The sequence below is a fragment of the Triticum urartu genome, chromosome 2A, assembly GCF_056163025.1.
Source record: "Triticum urartu cultivar PI428250 chromosome 2A, HENAU_Tu73, whole genome shotgun sequence".
NCBI lineage: Eukaryota > Viridiplantae > Streptophyta > Magnoliopsida > Poales > Poaceae > Triticum > Triticum urartu.
This window is the reverse complement of record NC_141874.1, coordinates 764,841,815-764,866,928: the sequence shown is the minus strand read 5'-3', so window position 1 is coordinate 764,866,928 and position 25,114 is coordinate 764,841,815. Positions and strand designations below refer to the sequence as shown.

Below are 25,114 nucleotides of genomic sequence, written 5' to 3'. Positions count from 1 at the left end.
ATCCGTTGAAAGTAATTTGATGGGAACTTCTGAAGAAAACAGTTACTGATGCCGTGTTTATAATGCTAATTGCGTCCACTATTTGCTTCCAGGACGAAAATAAATGTCCAGAACCCAGCCACCATGAGCTTTTCTGCCATTGGGATCATTAGTGTCATCAATGAATGTGTCACTTTGTTTCAGTGGGCCAAATCTGCCATTTCATCTTTGCACTCCGATGGACTGGCTCACAGGAGCAAAGCCTCCAGGATCATGTGTTACAATTACAGAGTGATTTGCAACGTCTGAGCGATACTCTTCCAGCAATGTATGAACTCATTAACGGAGCAGAGTGGAGAAGCCATGAACACAGTGTGGCCAAGCTCCTTCCAAGTCTCAAGGATGCTGTGTCTGAGGCTGAGTACCTTATTGATGAGTTCAGATGGTACGAGACAAAGGCGCAAGTGGAGGAAATTGCAAGCCAATCTCCCCTCATTGACTTCCTTGAAAAGGTCATCCAAGGCAACTTCAACAAACTGAATGATGTCCAATCAAGGTTGAATCATCTTTCAAGTCAGCTGGAGAATATGGGGCTTCGTGGCGTTACACAACGCTTTGACAAATTAGTCAGGCCGGAGACCACCTCATTGCCATATGAAACAGAAATATTTGGTCGTGACATGGAGCTGGAGAAGGTACTAGGATGTCTTATTGTACCTAAAAATTCAAAACGCAAAAGAGTGACTAGTTCAATCAATGCATCAACAGGCGCATCATCAAGCAACCAAGTTAGTACTGAACCAAGAATATTGAGTCTTGCTGTTTTGCCAATAATTGGAATTGGTGGTGTTGGAAAAACTACTTTGACCCAACACGTTTGTAGTAATCAGCGAGTGAAATCTCACTTTGATCAGATAATTTGGATTTGTGTCTCAGATGACTTTGATGTGAAGAGGTTAACTAAAGAGGTCATACAATCCTGTACTGGAAAGGAGGCAACCACTGGTAATTTGGATTCTCTTCAGCGTGCTCTCTCTAACCATGTGAACAATAAAAGGTTATTGATAGTCCTCGATGACATGTGGGATGATGCCTTGAAGGAAAATGGGCAGTGTTGGAAGAGATTTTGTGCACCTTTTAGAAGTGTCCAAGAGGGAACTGTGATGTTGGTTACCACTAGATGTCCAAATGTTACCGAGAGGGTGGGCACAATGAGGCCTATCATATTAGAAGGTCTAAAGGATGACGTCTTCTGGAAATTCTTCAAGTCCTGCACGTTTGGATCTGAGGGTTCAAAAAAATATCCTGAGTTAGAATGCATTGGGAGAAGAATACTTTCTAAATTGAAGGGTTCTCCTTTGGGCGCCAAAACACTGGGACGGATGTTAAGCATGGACCTTCAAGCATCACACTGGAATTTTATACTTGAGAGTGAACTGTGGGAGTTGAAACAAGAGGAGAGTGACATCTTGCCTGCCCTTCGGCTGAGCTATATTTATTTGCCATTTTATTTGAAACAATGCTTCTCCTTTTGTGCTGTGTATCCCAAAGATTACGTATTTAAGAAGGCACGCTTAGCTGAAATTTGGGTAGCAGAAGGCTTCGTGGAACCTCAGGCTGGTGTTCCAATTCAAGATGTTGGTGTTCAGTATTTTGAAGACCTTGTAGCACGGTCCTTCTTTCAAGATGTTGGAGGTCGATACGTAATCCATGACTTGATGCATGACATGGCACAAAAGGTTTCAGAACATGACTGCTTCATCTTAAGAAATAAGAGTGACTTTGATAAAGTTCCCCGAAATGTTCGTCATCTGTACGTACACCATAGCAATGATTTTGATGATTCAAACCTTCTGAGACTATGCAAGTACACAAAGCTGCGTACCTTAATTTGCAAGAAGAACTTAGGAGAAAACACAGGCTTTGTAATGGACAAATGGTGCACTGAACTTCTGTGCATGCGTGTAATTTCTTGTGCCTTCACAAATGAATTACCAGATAGTATTGGCAACTGGAAGCATCTTCGGTACCTTGAAATTACCCGAGCTTGTCCTTTGAAGATGATCCCTTCAACTTTCTGTTGGCTCTATTATCTCCAGGTTTTATATGTCAAGCAATGCAACCTAGAAAGCTTGCCCAGTGACTTTGGTAACTTGATCAATTTACAAAAATTTGAATCCCTCGGATTACCAATTTATGGGCGTTACTCCTACCTTGATTCAGCACATCGGCAGGGACAAGGAATTAGGTTAATAAAGAATCTTAACCAATTTCGTGGACACTTGGAGATAGATAATGTTGGCATCCTGAGTAAGGATCATGCTGCCAAAGCTGAGCTGAAGAATAAGAAATATCTTGATGAGTTAAAACTGAATATGCAGGGTTCTTTGGGCCTCCCAGAATCTCAAATCATACCGGACGATTATATAGAAGTGCTCCAAATTCTGCAGCCTCCTATCAGTCTCAAGTCTCTATTCCTCCAGAATTATGCAGGTGTTTCTCTCCCAAGCTGGTTTCAACCACAAAACCTGCCAAGCTTAAAATCACTTACTTTGGTAAGTTGTTTTCGACTCGAGAGCATATCATCTCCCAGGATCTCACAGAGCATAAACTTCAATGAGATACCTACAATTGATGTTTTCATATCCCTGACAGACGTAACAATTGATGGATGTGAAAATATATCAAGCCTCGAGTATTTTCTGGTTCCAGATTATGTACCCGCTATCAAGAAGATAGGAATTAAAAATTGCAAGATGTTAGCATCAATACCAACCGAAAAGTTTGAGGACTTTCATTTCCTTGAAGAACTGGACATGCGCCATTGTCCAAACATCCGCCTCCAAAGGTTGGTCTCATCATCCCTTGAGAAGCTCACTCTGCATAGTTCTGGTCTCTTTTGCAACATTGACTGCTGCTCCCTCACTTACTTTCATTTGGACTGTGACTCTGTCACGTCCATCCAAATACAAATGTGGAGTCTTCCATCTCTACGGGAGTTAGCCATTAGTTGCAAATCCCTTACATCTATTGGAGGCAGCATTCAGGCATTCTTGTTCCTTACTGTCCTAAGAGTGGAATGCTGTGATAAATTGTCAAACCTTGATGACCTCCTAACACAAGAATTTCTGCCTGCTATTGAGGAAATTGAAATACGTTGTTCGGAGCTAGTGTCCCTACCTGGTGAAAGGTTTGGGAATTTTCCTTATCTGAAAGATCTGGTGGTTTGTGGATGCCCAAGTGTCAAGTGGCAAACGGGATTGGTGTTGCCATCATCTCTCCAAAGGCTCAGCTTAGCGTGGTGTGGTGATCTCTCTCCATATGTTCCCAGCTGCCTACATGACCTCACATCCCTCGTCTCATTGAGCCTTACTGGATGCCACGGTATAACATCCATTCCAGGTGACATTTGGAGCAGTAATCTTGCATCAGTCGAGAAATTGGAGATTACGGATTTTCATAACCTAGTTTCAGTTGGTGATCCAAGGGCATTTGAAAAAATAAATAAGGTGTTGATATGTGAGTGCCCAAAATTAAAGGAAGCGGATGAGATCAATAGAAGATCCCGCCTAAGGAATTTGTGCTAATGCCTAATGCTTGTTTCTTGTCCAGCTTTTATTTCTCTGTTGTTTGAAATTACCTATGGACTGTACGTTAGTCTTGTATTATGTAGTAACAATCCCACTTAAATCAATATCAGTGAAGTACGATGGACTTACTCATTGATGACACCTACATATGCATTCTATATCTTGTTTCTGCTTGTTAGTTCCAATGATTAGTCCGTATAGAATCTTGATCTGTTCGTATTGTTGGAAATATGCCCTAGAGGCAATAATAAATTGGTTATTATTATATTTCCTTGTTCATGATAATCGTTTATTATCCATGCTAGAATTGTATTGATAGGAAACTCAGATACATGTGTGGATACATAGACAACACCATGTCCCTAGTAAGCCTCTAGTTGACTAGCTCGTTGATCAATAGATGGTTACGGTTTCCTGACCATGGACATTGGATGTTGTTGATAACGGGATCACATCATTAGGAGAATGATGTGATGGACAAGACCCAATCCTAAGCCTAGCACAAAGATCGTGTAGTTCGTATGCTAAAGCTTTTCTAATGTCAAGTATCATTTCCTTAGACCATGAGATTGTGCAACTCCCGGATACCGTAGGAGTGCTTTGGGTGTACCAAACGTCACAACGTAACTAGGTGACTATAAAGGTGCACTACGGGTATCTCCGAAAGTGTCTGTTGGGTTGGCACGAATCGAGACTGGGATTTGTCACTCCGTGTGACGGAGAGGTATCTCTGGGCCCACTCGGTAGGACATCATCATAATGTGCACAATGTGATCAAGGAGTTGATCACGGGATGATGTGTTACGGAACGAGTAAAGAGACTTGCCGGTAACGAGATTGAACAAGGTATCGGGATACCGACGATCGAATCTCGGGCAAGTATCGTACCGCTAGACAAAGGGAATTGTATACGGGATTGATTAAGTCCTTGACATCGTGGTTCATCCGATGAGATCATCGTGGAACATGTGGGAGCCAACATGGGTATCCAGATCCCGCTGTTGGTTATTGACCGGAGAGTCATCTCGGTCATGTCTGCATGTCTCCCGAGCCCGTAGGGTCTACACACTTAAGGTTCGGTGACACTAGGGTTATAGAGATATTAGTATGCGGTAACCCGAAAGTTGTTCGGAGTCCCGGATGAGATCCCGGACGTCACGAGGAGTTCCGGAATGGTCCGGAGGTAAAGAATTATATATAGGAAATGCTATTTCGGCCATCGGGACAAGTTTCGGGGTCACCGGTATTGTACCGGGACCACCGGAAGGGTCCCGGGGGTCCACCGGGTGGGGCCACCTGCCCCGGGGGGCCACATGGGCTGTAGGGGGTGCACCTTGGCCTACATGGGCCAAGGGCACCAGCCCCTAGAGGCCCATGCGCCAAAGGGACAAGAGGAGGGGAGAGTCCTAAAAGGGGAAGGCACCTCTGAGGTGCCTTGGGGAGGATGGACTCCTCCCCCCCTTGGCCGCACCCTTCCTTGGAGGAAGGGGCAAGGCTGCGCCCTCCCCCTCTCCCTTGGCCCTATATATAGTGGGGGGAAGGGAGGGCAACCATACCTAAGCCCTGGCGCCTCCCTCTCCCTCCCATGACACATCTCCCTCCTCCCGCAGCGCTTGGCGAAGCCCTGTTGGAATCCCGCTACTTCCACCACCACGCCGTCGTGCTGCTGGATCTCCATCAACCTCTCCTCCCCCCTTGCTGGATCAAGAAGGAGGAGACGTCGCTGCTCCGTACGTGTGTTGAACGCGGAGGTGCCGTCCGTTCGGCACTAGGATCATCGGTGATTTGGATCACGACGAGTACAACTCCATCAACCCCGTTCTCTTGAACGCTTCCGCATAGCGATCTACAAGGGTATGTAGATGCACTCACCTTCCCCTCGTTGCTGGTTTCTCCATAGATAGATCTTGGTGACACGTAGGAAAATTTTGAATTTATGCTACGTTCCCCAACAGTGGCATCATGAGCTAGGTCTATGCGTAGTTTCTATGCACGAGTAGAACACAAAGTAGTTGTGGGCGTTGATTTTGTTCAATATGCTTGCCGTTACTAGTCTTATCTTGATTCGGCGGCATCGTGGGATGAAGCGGCCCGGACCGACCTTACACGTACTCTTACGTGAGACTGGTTCCACCGACTGACATGCACTAGTTGCATAAGGTGGCTAGCGGGTGTCTGTTTCTCCCACTTTAGTCGGATCGGATTCGATGAAAAGGGTCCTTATGAAGGGTAAATAGCAATTGGCATATCACGTTGTGGTCTTTGCGTAGGTAAGAAACGTTCTTGCTAGAAACCCATAGCAGCCACGTAAAACATGCAAACAACAATTAGAGGACGTCTAACTTGTTTTTGCAGGGTATGCTATGTGATGTGATATGGCCAAAGGATGTGATGAATGATATATGTGATGTATGAGATTGATCATGTTCTTGTAATAGGAATCACGACTTGCATGTCGATGAGTATGACAACCGGCAGGAGCCATAGGAGTTGTCTTAATTTATTTATGACCTGCGTGTCAACATAAACGTCATGTAATTACTTTACTTTATTGCTAACCGTTAGATGTAGAAGTAGAAGTAATAGTTGGCGAGACAACTTCATGAAGACACGATGATGGAGATCATGGTGTCATGCCGGTGACGATGATGATCATGGAGCCCCGAAGATGGAGATCAAGAGGAGCAATATGATATTGGCCATATCATGTCACTATTTGATTGCATGTGATGTTTATCATGTTTTTGCATCTTGTTTACTTAGAACGACGATAGTAAATAAGATGATCCCTCATAATAATTTCAAGAAGGTGTTCCCCCTAACTGTGCACCGTTGCGACAGTTCGTTGTTTCGAAGCACCACGTGATGATCGGGTGTGATAGATTCTAACGTTCACAGACAACGGGTGTAAGACAGATTTACACACACGAAACACTTAGGTTGACTTGACAAGCCTAGCATGTGTACAGACATGGCCTCGGAACACAGAAGACTGAAAGGTCGATCAGGAGTCGTATAGAAGATACGATCAACATGAAGATGTTCACCGACGTTGACTAGTCCGTCTCACGTGATGATCGGACACGGCCCAGTTGACTCGGATCATGTAATCACTTAGATGACTAGAGGGATGTCTATCTGAGTGGGAGTTCATAAGATGAACTTAATTATCCTGAACATAGTCAAAAGGTTTTCGCAAATTATGTCGTAGCTCGCGCTTCAGTTCTACTGTTTAGATATGTTCCTAGAGAAAATTTAGTTGAAAGTTGATAGTAGCAATTATGCGGACTAGGTCCGTAAACTGAGGATTGTCCTCATTGCTTCATAGAAGGCTTATGTCCTTAATGCACCGCTCAGTGTGCTGAACCTCGAACGTTGTCTGTGGATGTTGCGAACATCTGACATACACGTTTTGATGACTACATGATAGTTCAGTGCGTAATGCTAAATGGTTTAGAATTGAGGCACCAAAGATGGTTTTTGAAACGTCACGGAACATATGAGATGTTTCGAGGGCTGAAATTGGGATTTCAGGCTCGTGCCCACGTCAAGAGGTATAAGACCTCCGACGATTTTCTTAGCCTACAAACTAAGGAGAAAAGCTCAGTTGTTGAACTTGTGCTCAGATTGTCTGAGTACAACAATCGCTTGAATCGAGTGGGAGTTGATCTTCCAGATGAGATAGTGATGTTTCTCCGAAGTCATTACCACCAAGCTGCTAGAGCTTCGTGCTGAACTATAATATATCAGGGATATATATGATGATCCTTGAGATATTCGTGATGTTTGACACCACAAAAGTAGAAATCAAGAAGGAGCATCAATTGTTGATGGTTGGTGAAACCACTAGTTTCAAGAAGGGCCAGGGCAAAAGGGATGCTTCATGAAACGGCAAATCAGCTGCTACTCTAGTGAAGAAACCCAAGGTTGAACCCAAACCCGAGACTAAGTGCTTCTGTAATAAAGGGAATAGCCACTAGAGCAGAATTACCCTAGATACTTGGTAGATTAGAAGGCTGGCAAGGTCGATAGAAGTATATTGGATATACATTATGTTAATGTGTACTTTACTAGTACTCCTAGTAGCACCAGGGTATTAGATACCGGTTCGGTTACAAAGTGTTAGTAACTCGAAACAAAAGCTACGGAATAAACGGAGACTAGCTAAAGGTGAGATGACGATATGTGTTGGAAGTATTTCCAAGGTTGATCAAATATCGTACGCTCCCTCTACCATCGAGATTGGTGTTTGCGTTGAGCATAGATATAATTGGATTATGTCTATCGCAATACGGTTATTCATTTAAGGAGAATAATGGTTACTCTGTTTATTTGAATAATACCTTCAATGGTCTTGCACCTAAAATGAATGGTTCATTGAATCTCGATCGTAGTGACACACATGTTCATGCCAAAAGATAGTAATGATAGTACCACCTACTTGTGGCACTGCCACGTAAGTCATATCGGTATAAAACGCATGAAGAAGCTCCATGTTGATGGATCTTTGGGCTCACTCGGTTTTGAAAAGTTTGAGGCATGCGAACCATGTCTATTGGTGTATATGCATGAAGAAACTCCATGCAAATGGACCGTTTTGACTCACTTGATTTTTAATCACTTGAGACATGCAAATCATACCACATGGGCAAGATGACTGAAAGCCTCATTTTCAGTAAAATGAAACTAGAAAGCAACTTGTTGGAAGTAATACATTTTGATGTGTGCAGTCCAATGAGTGCTGAGGCGTGTAGTGGATATCGTTATGTTCTTACTTCATAGATGATTTGAGTAGATGTTGAGTATATTTACTTGATGAATCACGAGTCTGAATTATTGAAAGGTTCAAGTATTTTCAGGGTGAAGTTGAAAGATCGTCGTGACAAGAGGATAAAAGATCTATGATATGATCATAGAGATGAATATCTGAATTACGAGTTTGGCACAGAATTAAGACATTGTGGAAATTGTTTCACAACTGATACAGCCTGGAACACCATAGTGTGATGGTGTGTCCGAACATCATAACTGCACCCTATTGGATATGATGCATACCATGATGTCTCTTATCGAATTACCATGATAGTTTATGGGTTAGGCATTAAAGACAACCACATTCACTTTAAATAGGGCACCACGTAATTCCGATGAGATGACACCGTATGAACTATGGTTTAGAGAAACCTAAGCTGTCATTTCTTAGAAGTTTGGGGCTGCGACGCTTATGTGAAAAAGTTTCAGGCTGATAAGCTCGAACCCAAAGCGGATAAATGCATCTTCATAGGACACCCAAAACAGTTGGGAATACCTCCTGTCTCAGATCCGAAAGCAATAAGGGATTGTTTCTAGAATCGGGTCCTTTCTCGAGGAAAAGTTTCTCTCGAAAGAATTGAGTGGGAGGATGGTGGAGACTTGATGAGGTTATTGAACCGTCACTTCAACTAGTGTATAGCAGGGCACGGGAAGTTGTTCCTGTGGCACCTACACCAATTGAAGTGGAAGCTTATGATAGTGATCATGAAACTTTGGATCAAGTCACTCCCAAACCTCGTGGGATGACAAGGATGCATACTACTTCAGAGTGGTACGTAATCCTGTCTTGGAAGTCATGTTGCTAGACAACAATGAACCTACGAGTTATGGAGAAGCGATGGTGGGCCTGGATTCCAAAAATGGCTCAAAGGCCATATAATCCGAGAGAGGATCCATGTATGAAAACAAAGTGTAGACTTTGGAAGAGCTACTTGATGGTCGTAAGGCTGTTAGGTACATATGGATTTTTTTAAAGGAAGACAGACAATGATGGTAAGTGTCACCATTGAGAAAGCTCGACTTGTCGTTAAGATGTTTCCCGACAAGTTCAAGGAGTTGACTACGATGAGACTTTCTCACTCGTAGCGATGCTAAGAGTCTGTTGGAATTATATTAGCGATTGCTGCATTATTTATGAAATCTTGCAGATAGGATGTCAAATCATTGTTTCCTCGACAATTTTCTTGAGGAAAGGTTGTATGTGATACAACCGGAAGGTTTTGTCAATCCTGAAAGATGCTAATAAGTATGCAAAGCTCTAGCAATCCTTCTAAGGACTGGAGTAAGCATCTCGGAGTTGGAATATATGCTTTGATGAGATGATCAAATATTTTGGGTGTATACAAAGTTTATGAGAAACTTGTATTTCCAAAGAAGTGAGTGGGAGCACTATAGAATTTCTGATAAGTATATGTTGACATATTGTTGATCAGAAATGACGTAGAATTTCTGGAAAGCATATAGGGTTATTTGGAAAGTATTTTTCAATGGAAAGCCTGGATTAAGCTACTTGAACGTTGAGCATCAAGATCTATAAGGATAGATCAAAACGCTTAATGGTACTTTCAAATGAGCACATACCTTGACATGATCTTGAAGGTCTTCAAGATGGATCAGTCAAAGAAGGAGTTCTTGCCTGAGTTGTAAGGTATGAAGTTAAGACTTAAAGCTCGACCACAGCAGAAGAAAGAGGAAGGACGAAGGTCGTCCCCTATGCTTTTATCATAGGCTCTCTACAGTATGCTATGCTGTGTACCGCACCTGATGTGTGCCTTGCCACATATCTGGCAAGAGGGTACAAAGGTAATCTAGGAGTAGATCACCAGATAGCGGTCTAAATTATCCTTAGAGGAATAAGGATATGTTTCTCGGTTATGGAGGTGATAAAGAGTTCGTCGTAAAGGGTTACGCCGATGCAAACTTTGACACTAATCCAGATTATTCTGAGTAGTAAACTGGATTCGTATAGTAGAACAGTTATTTGAAATGGCTCCAAATATAGCGTAGTAGTTGCATCTACAAGATGACATAGAGATTTGCGAAGTACATACGGATCTGAATGTTGCAGACCCGTTGACTAAAACCTCTCTCACAAGCAAAACATGATCAAACCCCAGAACTCATTGAGTCTTAATCACATGATGATGTGAACTAGTTTAGCGACACTAGTAAACTCTTTGGATGTTGGTCACATGGCGATGTGACCTGTGAGTGTTAATCACATGGCGATGTGAATTAGATTATTGACTCTAGTGCAAGTGGGAGACTGTTGGAAATATGCCCTAGAGGCAATAATAAATTGGTTATTATTATATTTCCTTGTTCATGATAATCGTTTATTATCCATGCTAGAATTGTATTGATAGGAAACTCAGATACATGTGTGGATACATAGACAACACCATGTCCCTAGTAAGCCTCTAGTTGACTAGCTCGTTGATCAATAGATGGTTACGGTTTCCTGACCATGGACATTGGATGTCGTTGATAACGGGATCACATCATTAGGAGAATGATGTGATGGACAAGACCCAATCCTAAGCCTAGCACAAAGATCGTGTAGTTCGTATGCTAAAGCTTTTCTAATGTCAAGTATCATTTCCTTAGACCATGAGATTGTGCAACTCCCGGATACCGTAGGAGTGCTTTGGGTGTACCAAACGTCACAACGTAACTAGGTGACTATAAAGGTGCACTATGGGTATCTCCGAAAGTGTCTGTTGGGTTGGCACGAATCGAGACTGGGATTTGTCACTCCGTGTGACGGAGAGGTATCTCTGGGCCCACTCGGTAGGACATCATCATAATATGCACAATGTGATCAAGGAGTTGATCACGGGATGATGTGTTACGGAACGAGTAAAGAGACTTGCCAGTAACGAGATTGAACAAGGTATCGGGATACCGACGATCGAATCTCGGGCAAGTATCGTACCGCTAGACAAAGGGAATTTTATACGGGATTGATTAAGTCCTTGACATCGTGGTTCATCCGATGAGATCATCGTGGAACATGTGGGAGCCAACATGGGTATCCAGATCCCGCTGTTGGTTATTGACCGGAGAGTCATCTCGGTCATGTCTGCATGTCTCCCGAGCCCGTAGGGTCTACACACTTAAGGTTCGGTGACGCTAGGGTTATAGAGATATTAGTATGCGGTAACCCGAAAGTTGTTCGGAGTCCCGGATGAGATCCCGGACGTCACGAGGAGTTCCGGAATGGTCCGGAGGTAAAGAATTATATATAGGAAATGCTATTTCGGCCATCGGGACAAGTTTCGGGGTCACCGGTATTGTACCGGGACCACCGGAAGGGTCCCGGGGGTCCACCGGGTGGGGCCACCTGCCCCGGGGGGCCACATGGGCTGTAGGGGGTGCACCTTGGCCTACATGGGCCAAGGGCACCAGCCCCTAGAGGCCCATGCGCCAAAGGGACAAGAGGAGGGGAGAGTCCTAAAAGGGGAAGGCACCTCTGAGGTGCCTTGGGGAGGATGGACTCCTCCCCCCCTTGGCCGCACCCTTCCTTGGAGGAAGGGGCAAGGCTGCGCCCTCCCCCTCTCCCTTGGCCCTATATATAGTGGGGGGAAGGGAGGGCAACCATACCTAAGCCCTGGCGCCTCCCTCTCCCTCCCATGACACATCTCCCTCCTCCCGCAGCGCTTGGCGAAGCCCTGTTGGAATCCCGCTACTTCCACCACCACGCCGTCGTGCTGCTGGATCTCCATCAACCTCTCCTCCCCCCTTGCTGGATCAAGAAGGAGGAGACGTCGCTGCTCCGTACGTGTGTTGAACGCGGAGGTGCCGTCCGTTCGGCACTAGGATCATCGGTGATTTGGATCACGACGAGTACAACTCCATCAACCCCGTTCTCTTGAACGCTTCCGCATAGCGATCTACAAGGGTATGTAGATGCACTCACCTTCCCCTCGTTGCTGGTTTCTCCATAGATAGATCTTGGTGACACGTAGGAAAATTTTGAATTTATGCTACGTTCCCCAACAGTGGCATCATGAGCTAGGTCTATGCGTAGTTTCTATGCACGAGTAGAACACAAAGTAGTTGTGGGCGTTGATTTTGTTCAATATGCTTGCCGTTACTAGTCTTATCTTGATTCGGCGGCATCGTGGGATGAAGCGGCCCGGACCGACCTTACACGTACTCTTACGTGAGACTGGTTCCACCGACTGACATGCACTAGTTGCATAAGGTGGCTAGCGGGTGTCTGTTTCTCCCACTTTAGTCGGATCGGATTCGATGAAAAGGGTCCTTATGAAGGGTAAATAGCAATTGGCATATCACGTTGTGGTCTTTGCGTAGGTAAGAAACGTTCTTGCTAGAAACCCATAGCAGCCACGTAAAACATGCAAACAACAATTAGAGGACGTCTAACTTGTTTTTGCAGGGTATGCTATGTGATGTGATATGGCCAAAGGATGTGATGAATGATATATGTGATGTATGAGATTGATCATGTTCTTGTAATAGGAATCACGACTTGCATGTCGATGAGTATGACAACCGGCAGGAGCCATAGGAGTTGTCTTAATTTATTTATGACCTGCGTGTCAACATAAACGTCATGTAATTACTTTACTTTATTGCTAACCGTTAGATGTAGAAGTAGAAGTAATAGTTGGCGAGACAACTTCATGAAGACACGATGATGGAGATCATGGTGTCATGCCGGTGACGATGATGATCATGGAGCCCCGAAGATGGAGATCAAGAGGAGCAATATGATATTGGCCATATCATGTCACTATTTGATTGCATGTGATGTTTATCATGTTTTTGCATCTTGTTTACTTAGAACGACGATAGTAAATAAGATGATCCCTCATAATAATTTCAAGAAGGTGTTCCCCCTAACTGTGCACCGTTGCGACAGTTCGTTGTTTCGAAGCACCACGTGATGATCGGGTGTGATAGATTCTAACGTTCACAGACAACGGGTGTAAGACAGATTTACACACACGAAACACTTAGGTTGACTTGACAAGCCTAGCATGTGTACAGACATGGCCTCGGAACACAGAAGACTGAAAGGTCGATCAGGAGTCGTATAGAAGATACGATCAACATGAAGATGTTCACCGACGTTGACTAGTCCGTCTCACGTGATGATCGGACACGGCCCAGTTGACTCGGATCATGTAATCACTTAGATGACTAGAGGGATGTCTATCTGAGTGGGAGTTCATAAGATGAACTTAATTATCCTGAACATAGTCAAAAGGTTTTCGCAAATTATGTCGTAGCTCGCGCTTCAGTTCTACTGTTTAGATATGTTCCTAGAGAAAATTTAGTTGAAAGTTGATAGTAGCAATTATGCGGACTAGGTCCGTAAACTGAGGATTGTCCTCATTGCTTCATAGAAGGCTTATGTCCTTAATGCACCGCTCAGTGTGCTGAACCTCGAACGTTGTCTGTGGATGTTGCGAACATCTGACATACACGTTTTGATGACTACATGATAGTTCAGTGCGTAATGCTAAATGGTTTAGAATTGAGGCACCAAAGATGGTTTTTGAAACGTCACGGAACATATGAGATGTTTCGAGGGCTGAAATTGGGATTTCAGGCTCGTGCCCACGTCAAGAGGTATAAGACCTCCGACGATTTTCTTAGCCTACAAACTAAGGAGAAAAGCTCAGTTGTTGAACTTGTGCTCAGATTGTCTGAGTACAACAATCGCTTGAATCGAGTGGGAGTTGATCTTCCAGATGAGATAGTGATGTTTCTCCGAAGTCATTACCACCAAGCTGCTAGAGCTTCGTGCTGAACTATAATATATCAGGGATATATATGATGATCCTTGAGATATTCGTGATGTTTGACACCACAAAAGTAGAAATCAAGAAGGAGCATCAATTGTTGATGGTTGGTGAAACCACTAGTTTCAAGAAGGGCCAGGGCAAAAGGGATGCTTCATGAAACGGCAAATCAGCTGCTACTCTAGTGAAGAAACCCAAGGTTGAACCCAAACCCGAGACTAAGTGCTTCTGTAATAAAGGGAATAGCCACTAGAGCAGAATTACCCTAGATACTTGGTAGATTAGAAGGCTGGCAAGGTCGATAGAAGTATATTGGATATACATTATGTTAATGTGTACTTTACTAGTACTCCTAGTAGCACCAGGGTATTAGATACCGGTTCGGTTACAAAGTGTTAGTAACTCGAAACAAAAGCTACGGAATAAACGGAGACTAGCTAAAGGTGAGATGACGATATGTGTTGGAAGTATTTCCAAGGTTGATCAAATATCGTACGCTCCCTCTACCATCGAGATTGGTGTTTGCGTTGAGCATAGATATAATTGGATTATGTCTATCGCAATACGGTTATTCATTTAAGGAGAATAATGGTTACTCTGTTTATTTGAATAATACCTTCAATGGTCTTGCACCTAAAATGAATGGTTCATTGAATCTCGATCGTAGTGACACACATGTTCATGCCAAAAGATAGTAATGATAGTACCACCTACTTGTGGCACTGCCACGTAAGTCATATCGGTATAAAACGCATGAAGAAGCTCCATGTTGATGGATCTTTGGGCTCACTCGGTTTTGAAAAGTTTGAGGCATGCGAACCATGTCTATTGGTGTATATGCATGAAGAAACTCCATGCAAATGGACCGTTTTGACTCACTTGATTTTTAATCACTTGAGACATGCAAATCATACCACATGGGCAAGATGACTGAAAGCCTCATTTTCAGTAAAATGAAACTAGAAAGCAACTTGTTGGAAGTAATACATTTTGATGTGTGCAGTCCAATGAGTGCTGAGGCGTGTAGTGGATATCGTTATGTTCTTACTTCATAGATGATTTGAGTAGATGTTGAGTATATTTACTTGATGAATCACGAGTCTGAATTATTGAAAGGTTCAAGTATTTTCAGGGTGAAGTTGAAAGATCGTCGTGACAAGAGGATAAAAGATCTATGATATGATCATAGAGATGAATATCTGAATTACGAGTTTGGCACAGAATTAAGACATTGTGGAAATTGTTTCACAACTGATACAGCCTGGAACACCATAGTGTGATGGTGTGTCCGAACATCATAACTGCACCCTATTGGATATGATGCATACCATGATGTCTCTTATCGAATTACCATGATAGTTTATGGGTTAGGCATTAAAGACAACCACATTCACTTTAAATAGGGCACCACGTAATTCCGATGAGATGACACCGTATGAACTATGGTTTAGAGAAACCTAAGCTGTCATTTCTTAAAAGTTTGGGGCTGCGACGCTTATGTGAAAAAGTTTCAGGCTGATAAGCTCGAACCCAAAGCGGATAAATGCATCTTCATAGGACACCCAAAACAGTTGGGAATACCTCCTGTCTCAGATCCGAAAGCAATAAGGGATTGTTTCTAGAATCGGGTCCTTTCTCGAGGAAAAGTTTCTCTCGAAAGAATTGAGTGGGAGGATGGTGGAGACTTGATGAGGTTATTGAACCGTCACTTCAACTAGTGTATAGCAGGGCACGGGAAGTTGTTCCTGTGGCACCTACACCAATTGAAGTGGAAGCTTATGATAGTGATCATGAAACTTTGGATCAAGTCACTCCCAAACCTCGTGGGATGACAAGGATGCATACTACTTCAGAGTGGTACGTAATCCTGTCTTGGAAGTCATGTTGCTAGACAACAATGAACCTACGAGTTATGGAGAAGCGATGGTGGGCCTGGATTCCAAAAATGGCTCAAAGGCCATATAATCCGAGAGAGGATCCATGTATGAAAACAAAGTGTAGACTTTGGAAGAGCTACTTGATGGTCGTAAGGCTGTTAGGTACATATGGATTTTTTTAAAGGAAGACAGACAATGATGGTAAGTGTCACCATTGAGAAAGCTCGACTTGTCGTTAAGATGTTTCCCGACAAGTTCAAGGAGTTGACTACGATGAGACTTTCTCACTCGTAGCGATGCTAAGAGTCTGTTGGAATTATATTAGCGATTGCTGCATTATTTATGAAATCTTGCAGATAGGATGTCAAATCATTGTTTCCTCGACAATTTTCTTGAGGAAAGGTTGTATGTGATACAACCGGAAGGTTTTGTCAATCCTGAAAGATGCTAATAAGTATGCAAAGCTCTAGCAATCCTTCTAAGGACTGGAGTAAGCATCTCGGAGTTGGAATATATGCTTTGATGAGATGATCAAATATTTTGGGTGTATACAAAGTTTATGAGAAACTTGTATTTCCAAAGAAGTGAGTGGGAGCACTATAGAATTTCTGATAAGTATATGTTGACATATTGTTGATCAGAAATGACGTAGAATTTCTGGAAAGCATATAGGGTTATTTGGAAAGTATTTTTCAATGGAAAGCCTGGATTAAGCTACTTGAACGTTGAGCATCAAGATCTATAAGGATAGATCAAAACGCTTAATGGTACTTTCAAATGAGCACATACCTTGACATGATCTTGAAGGTCTTCAAGATGGATCAGTCAAAGAAGGAGTTCTTGCCTGAGTTGTAAGGTATGAAGTTAAGACTTAAAGCTCGACCACAGCAGAAGAAAGAGGAAGGACGAAGGTCGTCCCCTATGCTTTTATCATAGGCTCTCTACAGTATGCTATGCTGTGTACCGCACCTGATGTGTGCCTTGCCACATATCTGGCAAGAGGGTACAAAGGTAATCTAGGAGTAGATCACCAGATAGCGGTCTAAATTATCCTTAGAGGAATAAGGATATGTTTCTCGGTTATGGAGGTGATAAAGAGTTCGTCGTAAAGGGTTACGCCGATGCAAACTTTGACACTAATCCAGATTATTCTGAGTAGTAAACTGGATTCGTATAGTAGAACAGTTATTTGAAATGGCTCCAAATATAGCGTAGTAGTTGCATCTACAAGATGACATAGAGATTTGCGAAGTACATACGGATCTGAATGTTGCAGACCCGTTGACTAAAACCTCTCTCACAAGCAAAACATGATCAAACCCCAGAACTCATTGAGTCTTAATCACATGATGATGTGAACTAGTTTAGCGACACTAGTAAACTCTTTGGATGTTGGTCACATGGCGATGTGACCTGTGAGTGTTAATCACATGGCGATGTGAATTAGATTATTGACTCTAGTGCAAGTGGGAGACTGTTGGAAATATGCCCTAGAGGCAATAATAAATTGGTTATTATTATATTTCCTTGTTCATGATAATCGTTTATTATCCATGCTAGAATTGTATTGATAGGAAACTCAGATACATGTGTGGATACATAGACAACACCATGTCCCTAGTAAGCCTCTAGTTGACTAGCTCGTTGATCAATAGATGGTTACGGTTTCCTGACCATGGACATTGGATGTCGTTGATAACGGGATCACATCATTAGGAGAATGATGTGATGGACAAGACCCAATCCTAAGCCTAGCACAAAGATCGTGTAGTTCGTATGCTAAAGCTTTTCTAATGTCAAGTATCATTTCCTTAGACCATGAGATTGTGCAACTCCCGGATACCGTAGGAGTGCTTTGGGTGTACCAAACGTCACAACGTAACTAGGTGACTATAAAGGTGCACTATGGGTATCTCCGAAAGTGTCTGTTGGGTTGGCACGAATCGAGACTGGGATTTGTCACTCCGTGTGACGGAGAGGTATCTCTGGGCCCACTCGGTAGGACATCATCATAATATGCACAATGTGATCAAGGAGTTGATCACGGGATGATGTGTTACGGAACGAGTAAAGAGACTTGCCAGTAACGAGATTGAACAAGGTATCGGGATACCGACGATCGAATCTTGGGCAAGTATCGTACCGCTAGACAAAGGGAATTTTATACGGGATTGATTAAGTCCTTGACATCGTGGTTCATCCGATGAGATCATCGTGGAACATGTGGGAGCCAACATGGGTATCCAGATCCCGCTGTTGGTTATTGACCGGAGAGTCATCTCGGTCATGTCTGCATGTCTCCCGAGCCCGTAGGGTCTACACACTTAAGGTTCGGTGACGCTAGGGTTATAGAGATATTAGTATGCGGTAACCCGAAAGTTGTTCGGAGTCCCGGATGAGATCCCGGATGTCACGAGGAGTTCCGGAATGGTCCGGAGGTAAAGAATTATATATAGGAAATGCTATTTCTGCCATCGGGACAAGTTTCGGGGTCACCGGTATTGTACCGGGACCACCGGAAGGGTCCCGGGGGTCCACCGGGTGGGGCCACCTGCCCCGGGGGGCCACATGGGCTGTAGGGGGTGCACCTTGGCCTACATGGGCCAAGGGCACCAGCCCCTAGAGGCCCATGCGCCAAAGGGACAAGAGGAGAGGAGAGTCCTAAAAGGGGAAGGCACCTCCGAGGTGCCTTGGGGAGGATGGACTCCTCCCCCCCTTGGCCGCACCCTTCCTTGGAGGAAGGGGCAAGGCTGCGCCCTCCCCCTCTCCCTTGGCCCTATATATAGTGGAGGGAAGGGAGGGCAACCATACCTAAGCCCTGGCGCCTCCCTCTCCCTCCCATGACACATCTCCCTCCTCCCGCAGCGCTTGGCGAAGCCCTGTTGGAATCCCGCTACTTCCACCACCACGCCGTCGTGCTGCTGGATCTCCATCAACCTCTCCTCCTCCCTTGCTGGATCAAGAAGGAGGAAACGTCGCTGCTCCGTACGTGTGTTGAACGCGGAGGTGCCGTCCGTTCGGCACTAGGATCATCGGTGATTTGGATCACGACGAGTACGACTCCATCAACCCCGTTTTCTTGAACGCTTCCGCATAGCGATCTACAAGGGTATGTAGATGCACTCACCTTCCCCTCGTTGCTGATTTCTCCATAGATAGATCTTGGTGACACATAGGAAAATTTTGAATTTATGCTACGTTCCCCAACACATATTTCCCGTTTGTGATGTTTACAGTACTTCTATACATGTGAAAATTTGAAATATAAAAGATCATCCCTACGGGGGCTACTGTGCTGCATGTGTTGCGTCAAAACTCTCATTTTTGTTTTGCCAAATTTGCTCTACTGACCATGTTTTACTGTTCTTCAAGGCAAATGAATGACCTGCAGGCAGCGTACAGGAACCTGTAGTTGCGTTTCTTGGAAGTTGTTAGACACCAGGACAACAAGACATCATCATGCCTTTCGTCTTTGCCGTCTCTATCTATCTAGCTATCCATAGCCGCTTCACCCTTTTAGCTGATAACAAGGGGACACGAGACATCTTTGTTTCATGTTTATTCTGGTAACTTTCAGTCCCAATTTGCGCGAACTTGATGTAACCTATGAAACGTAATTTTCAGTCCCCAGTTTGCACAAACTAGTTGTAACCTATGAAACGGCAGTGTATCGCCGTGCGTCTGTAAGACATGTCGTACCGATATTCATCTGTGTGTTTTGGTGGATCTTTACTATAGATCTATTTCAAAAGGAATTGTGGTGTGCAGCAGAACTTAGCTAAGGCAGTGTTCTTTGTTTAACTCAGTCATAATGTAAATGTTCTGCTCCAGATGCTGGTGATGGTGCTTCGGGTGAATCGAGAGCCTGAGCGTCCGTCGAGAAGCCTGCTTACTGCAACATCATTTTCAAGAGGGTTTGGGGGTTCTTAAGTAGGGCAGACAATTTGGTTCGCAGGGTTCAAACAGACTAGTCTCTTGTGTTTGCACGGTGTTCAGTTTTCAGAAGTATAGACAGCCAAAAGTTTGTTGTAGGACTGGAGCTTGCACAGACTCAGATTGATGCCTCTGCTGATCATTTTAAACTGCCGCGCCAAAGTTGAATGGGTTTGATTTTTAGGTCTCATGGCTCCTGCATACACTTTGAGAAATTAGGGATGCCGAACAGGCAATTCATACATTTTGTGTTGGCGCTGTGCTTGGGTTTCAGACTACTTTCTCTTTTGAGTTGATTTTTCCTGCCCTACAGCAGAGTAAGATGGGAGGTCATTTGTTAAGCAAGCAATTATTCAGACTACTCTTCTCTTTTGTTAAGCAAAAGCATTTGTCCCCCTTGATTATCGACAGAATCGAGCCGACGACAATCGCCGATTTCTATTGCTACTCAAGTACCACTCTTACGGCACGTTATTTCTCAGGAAGAGAAAATTATATCGATCTCAAGGTTTTTTCATCTGAATTTATTCAAACGATTTTTGAATTCAATTTTTTGGCATATATATATATATAGAAATCGGCGATTGTCGTCGGCTCGATTCTGTCGATAATCAAGGGGGACAAATGCTTTTGCTTAACAAAAGAGAAGAGTATATATATATATATATATATATATATATATATATATATATATATATATATATATATATATAATTGATCCCACAACCACGCATGCAGCACTAGAGCAAGAGCTTTGCCACCAAGCTAGGCGCTGCGCTGTGCAAACCTTATTCGATATAGCTCTGGTGTTTATATTCAAATCCATTTGAATTTTTCAAACGGTAACAGTATTTTCCCAGGTCCACGGGGATTTCTGATGTCCGGCAGTTTACTAATCTCTCGGATCGGTATAAAAAACCCCACTCTGTCTACAACTCTACATTGAGCTGCAACTGCGTGTAACAAAGCTGACATTCTTCTAAATTGGTACTCCTTCCGTTTCAGAATAGATGACTCAACTTTGTACTACTAACTTTGTACTAAAGTTAGTACAAAGTTGAGTCATCTATTTTGGAACGAAGGGAGTAGAATGTTTCAAGGTTTGCAGTGAAATTAACACTGTAGATTGTTAAGAAAATTACAGCAAAATTTGGTTGCCTGGGACTTGATTGCAGTTTAAGTGCAGAGGGAGTCTTTTTTTTTTGCGGTGGAGTTCAGCGGCAGTCGGTAAAGAAAACAGATTTGCTATTTCACATCTAATGTGAAATAACTATCTCACATCTAAATCCATAACCATTGGATGTTGTCCTGTTTTTTAAGATTCACGCACACATTTATTTTTCCATCTATCCTGTCGCCTGTTTCTTCGTGCGAGCTTGATTTCGCATCGATGCATGTGTGCGCCTGGTTGTTTGTTTTTCCTCGGTCCATTGTGTCCCACGGCCGGGCTTTTGTTGTTTTTGTTGGCCTGTTATGCCCGCACAGGGCTTTGGGCTGTTATACACATGTCCTTTTACCGGGCATTAATAGGAAGGCACAGCGATTTCGTTCTTTCGTGATTAAATGTGTTGTTTTTTTTGCCTAAACAAATGTGTTGTTTTCCATGCTGGGGTGCATGGTACAAATGCACGAGTCGGTTCTGCTGTTTTTCTTTTCACTTTTACTTTTACCTTTTTGTTTATTTGTATTAAATTTATGAGCTTTTAAAAATTAAATTGTTTATAAATTCATGATTTTTGAAAAGAATTATGATAATTTTGTTTCTAATTTTAATTTTTTGTTGCTTTTCGGTATTCATTGTTTTTACTTCTTTTGCTTTTTCTTTGTTTCCTTTGTTTTTCTTTATTATGTTCTTTCACGGTTATCATCGGTTTTCTTTCATTTCTTGTTTCTTTATTGGGTTATCCTACTCTAATTTTTGCATTGGTTACCTTTGTTTTTTGGTTTAAATTGTTTCATTCTTGACTTTCATGGTTTTTCTTTCTTAGTTTTCATTGTCTTCATTTTTTCATAGGCTTTGGGTTTTCTTTCTCTTTTTTCTATTTTGGTGGTTTCTGCATTTTTCTTTGTTTCTTTGTTGATTTTAATCGATTTTTTTAGCACGTGTCAACTTACTTCAATATACACTCAACATTTTTGAATGCATCGGAAACATATTTATATACATGTTTTAACATTTTCTACATACATGATTAGCATTTTTTGTCTTTCTTTATTTATTTGTTTCAAGTTCATGAACTTTTTTTCAACATATTTAGCAATGTCTCATCTAAGTTTTTGATCGTTCGACCTGTTCGCTTTTAAATTTTTTTGTGCAAATCTTGATCTTGGATTATTTTGTCACGCACATCCTATACTTCCATGTCTCGCCGTATGTCTGGTGTCCACTTGTCATCCCGTTCACGTGTGTGTCTTTTGTTGGGCCGACTTCGTGACACGATCTCAAGACCCGTTTTTTTATTTTTGGCGTGCGTTTTATATGTTGAAGACACGAGTTGGTCACCGCTTCCTCAGTTCCATCGTCAGTGTCTCTCTCCCACCCCCATTTGCCTTGGAGTAGAGCCGATGCGAGTAGGAAGGAGGAAGACGACTAAGGGGTTCGATCTTTGTCCACACGTTGAAGACATGCATCTGGTTCGCCTTTTGTGTTTCATTTGACAAACAACTATCTTGCAAGTCCTCCCTTGACACACAATCTTCATTTGAGGGGGCAGAGGGAAACCATTTTCGTCCCAGTTACAACTCCATCCTCAACATGCAACTGGGTCCGTGTTTTTCATAGTTGCAACTAGGCATGTGTTTTGTTTTCTATCCTAGTTGTAAGTGCACGCTCGACTCACAACTAGGCTTCTGGTTTGTCACTATAACAATTGCAAGTTCACTCCCGACTCGCAAATGGTATCGTAGTTTTGTGTAGTTGTCACGATTGCAAGCCCGTTCATTCGCAACTAGGCCCCTAGTTTGTTGCATCCTAATTGCAAGTCCACCCTTGACTCGCAATTGGGCTTGTAGTTCCATAGTTCTCCTACTTGCAAGTCCACCCTCGACTGGCAACTAGGCCCATAGTTTTGTTGTCGTCTCAGTTGCAAGTCCACGTTCGACTTGTAACTCGTATCGTAGTTTTGTGTAGTTGTCACGGTTGCAAATCCACCGTTGACTCACAACTAGGCCGTGGTTTGTTTCTTCTCAGTTGCAAGTCCAACCTTCACTCGCAACTTGACCCGTGTTTTGTTTTCCATCCCAATTGCGGGTCCACCCTTAACTGGCAACTAGGCTCGTACTTTGTTTTAGCCCAGCTGCAAGTTGACTCTTGACTTGCAACTAGGCTCGTAGTTTTGTATTTGTCCCAGTTGCAAGTCCGCCATCGACTCGCAACTGGGCTCGTAGTTGTCCCAGTTGCAAGCCCACCTTCGACTCGTAACTGCGCACATAATTTGTTTCATCCCAGTTTCAAGTCGGACCCTTGACTCGCAACTAGGCTTATGGTTTCCTAGTTTTCAAAGTTGTCAGTCCACTCTCGTTTGTCTAATTGGCTCGTAGTTGTCCTAGTTGCAACACCACACTCGACTAGCAACTAGGCATGTGTTTTCTTTTTCCTACCAGTTGCAAGCCCACCCTCAACTCGCAACTGGGATCGTAGTTTGTCATTGTCGCAGTTGAAAATTCACTCTCGACTCGCGAATGATATCGTAGTTTTGTGTAGTTGTTAGGGTTACAAGTATATCCTTGATTCACAACTAGGCTAGTAGTTTGTTTCATCCCAATTGCAAGTCCACCCTTGACTCGCATTTGTGCTTGTAGGTTCATAGTTGTCCCAATTGCAAGTCCACCCTCGACTCGCAACTTGGCCCATAGTTTTATTGTTGTCTCAGTTACTAGTCCATCTTCGATTCGCAACTCATATCGTAGTTTTGTGCAGTTGCCCCAGTTGCAAGTCCAACCTTCACTCGCAACTCGGCCCATGTTTTTTTCCATCCTAGTTGCAGGTCCACCCTTAACTCATAATTGGGCTTTTAGTTTGTTTTATCCCAGCTGCAAGTCGACCCTTGACTCGCAACTGAGGTCATAGTTTTGTATTTGTCCCAGTTGCAAGTCCGCCCTTGACTTGCAACTGGGCTCGTAGTTTTCCCAGTTGCAAGCCCACCTTCGACTCGCAGCTAGAGTATTTGTTTTTATTTTTCATCACGATTGCAAGCTCACCCCTTGACTCGCAACTGGGCACATAATTTTTTTCATCCCTGTTGCAAGTTGGACCCTTGACTCACAACTGGGCCTATAGTTTCATAGTTTTCACAGTTGCAAGTCCACCCTCGACTAACTAATTGGCTTGTCGTTGTCCTAGTTGCAACACCACACTGGACTGGCAACTGGGCATGTGTTTTGTTTTCCACCCCAGTTGCAAGCCCACCCTCAACTCGCAACTGCGATCGTAGTTTGTCATTGTCCTAATGGAAAATTCAGTCTCGACTCACAAATGGTATTATAGTTTTGTGTAGTTGTCAGGGTTGCAAGTCCGTCCTTGATTCGCAACTAGGCTCGTAGTTTGTTTCATCCCATATGCATGTCTAACTTGTACTTGCAAGTCAGCCTGTGTTTTATTTTTCATCCCAGTTGCAGGTCCACCCTTAACTCGCAACTCGGTCTGTAGTTTGTTTTTACCCCACTTGTAGTAAATGGGCAAGTTTTGTATTTGTCCCAGTTGCAAGTTCTCTCTTCACTCGCAACTGGGCTCGTAGGTGTCCCAGTTGCATGCCCACCTTCGACTCGCAACTAGAGTATGTGTTTTCATTTTTCATCATAGTTGCTAGCTCACCCTTGACTCGCAACTGCGCACCTAGTTTGTTTCGTCCTAGTTGTAGTCGAACCCTTGACCCGCAACTAGGCTTATAGTTTTGTAGTTTTCATAGTTGCAAGTCCACCCCCGACTGGCAAATAGGCTCGTAGTTGTCCCAGTTGCAAGTTAACGCTCGACTGCCACCGAGCATGTGTTTTGTTTTCATCCCAGTTGCAAGCCCACCCTCGACTCGCAACTAGAGCATGCGTTTTTTTATTTTTCATCACAGTTGCAAGCATACACTTCACTTGCAAGTCGGCGCATGTGCATTTTCACCTGTGAAACAAAACTCAACCGAGCCAGTTGCGTGTTCAT

At 43.3% G+C, this 25,114-nt stretch overlaps 1 pseudogene across 1 annotated transcript; it reads left to right on the top strand.

The window, feature by feature from the left end:
• The first annotated feature begins 92 nt into the window (after positions 1-92).
• On the top strand, positions 93-2,773 carry LOC125540501 (disease resistance protein RGA2-like; annotated as a pseudogene). The gene is made up of 2 exons (XR_015617773.1): positions 93-2,534; positions 2,635-2,773. The product of XR_015617773.1 is annotated as a disease resistance protein RGA2-like (transcript).
• The last annotated feature ends 22,341 nt before the right edge of the window (positions 2,774-25,114 follow it).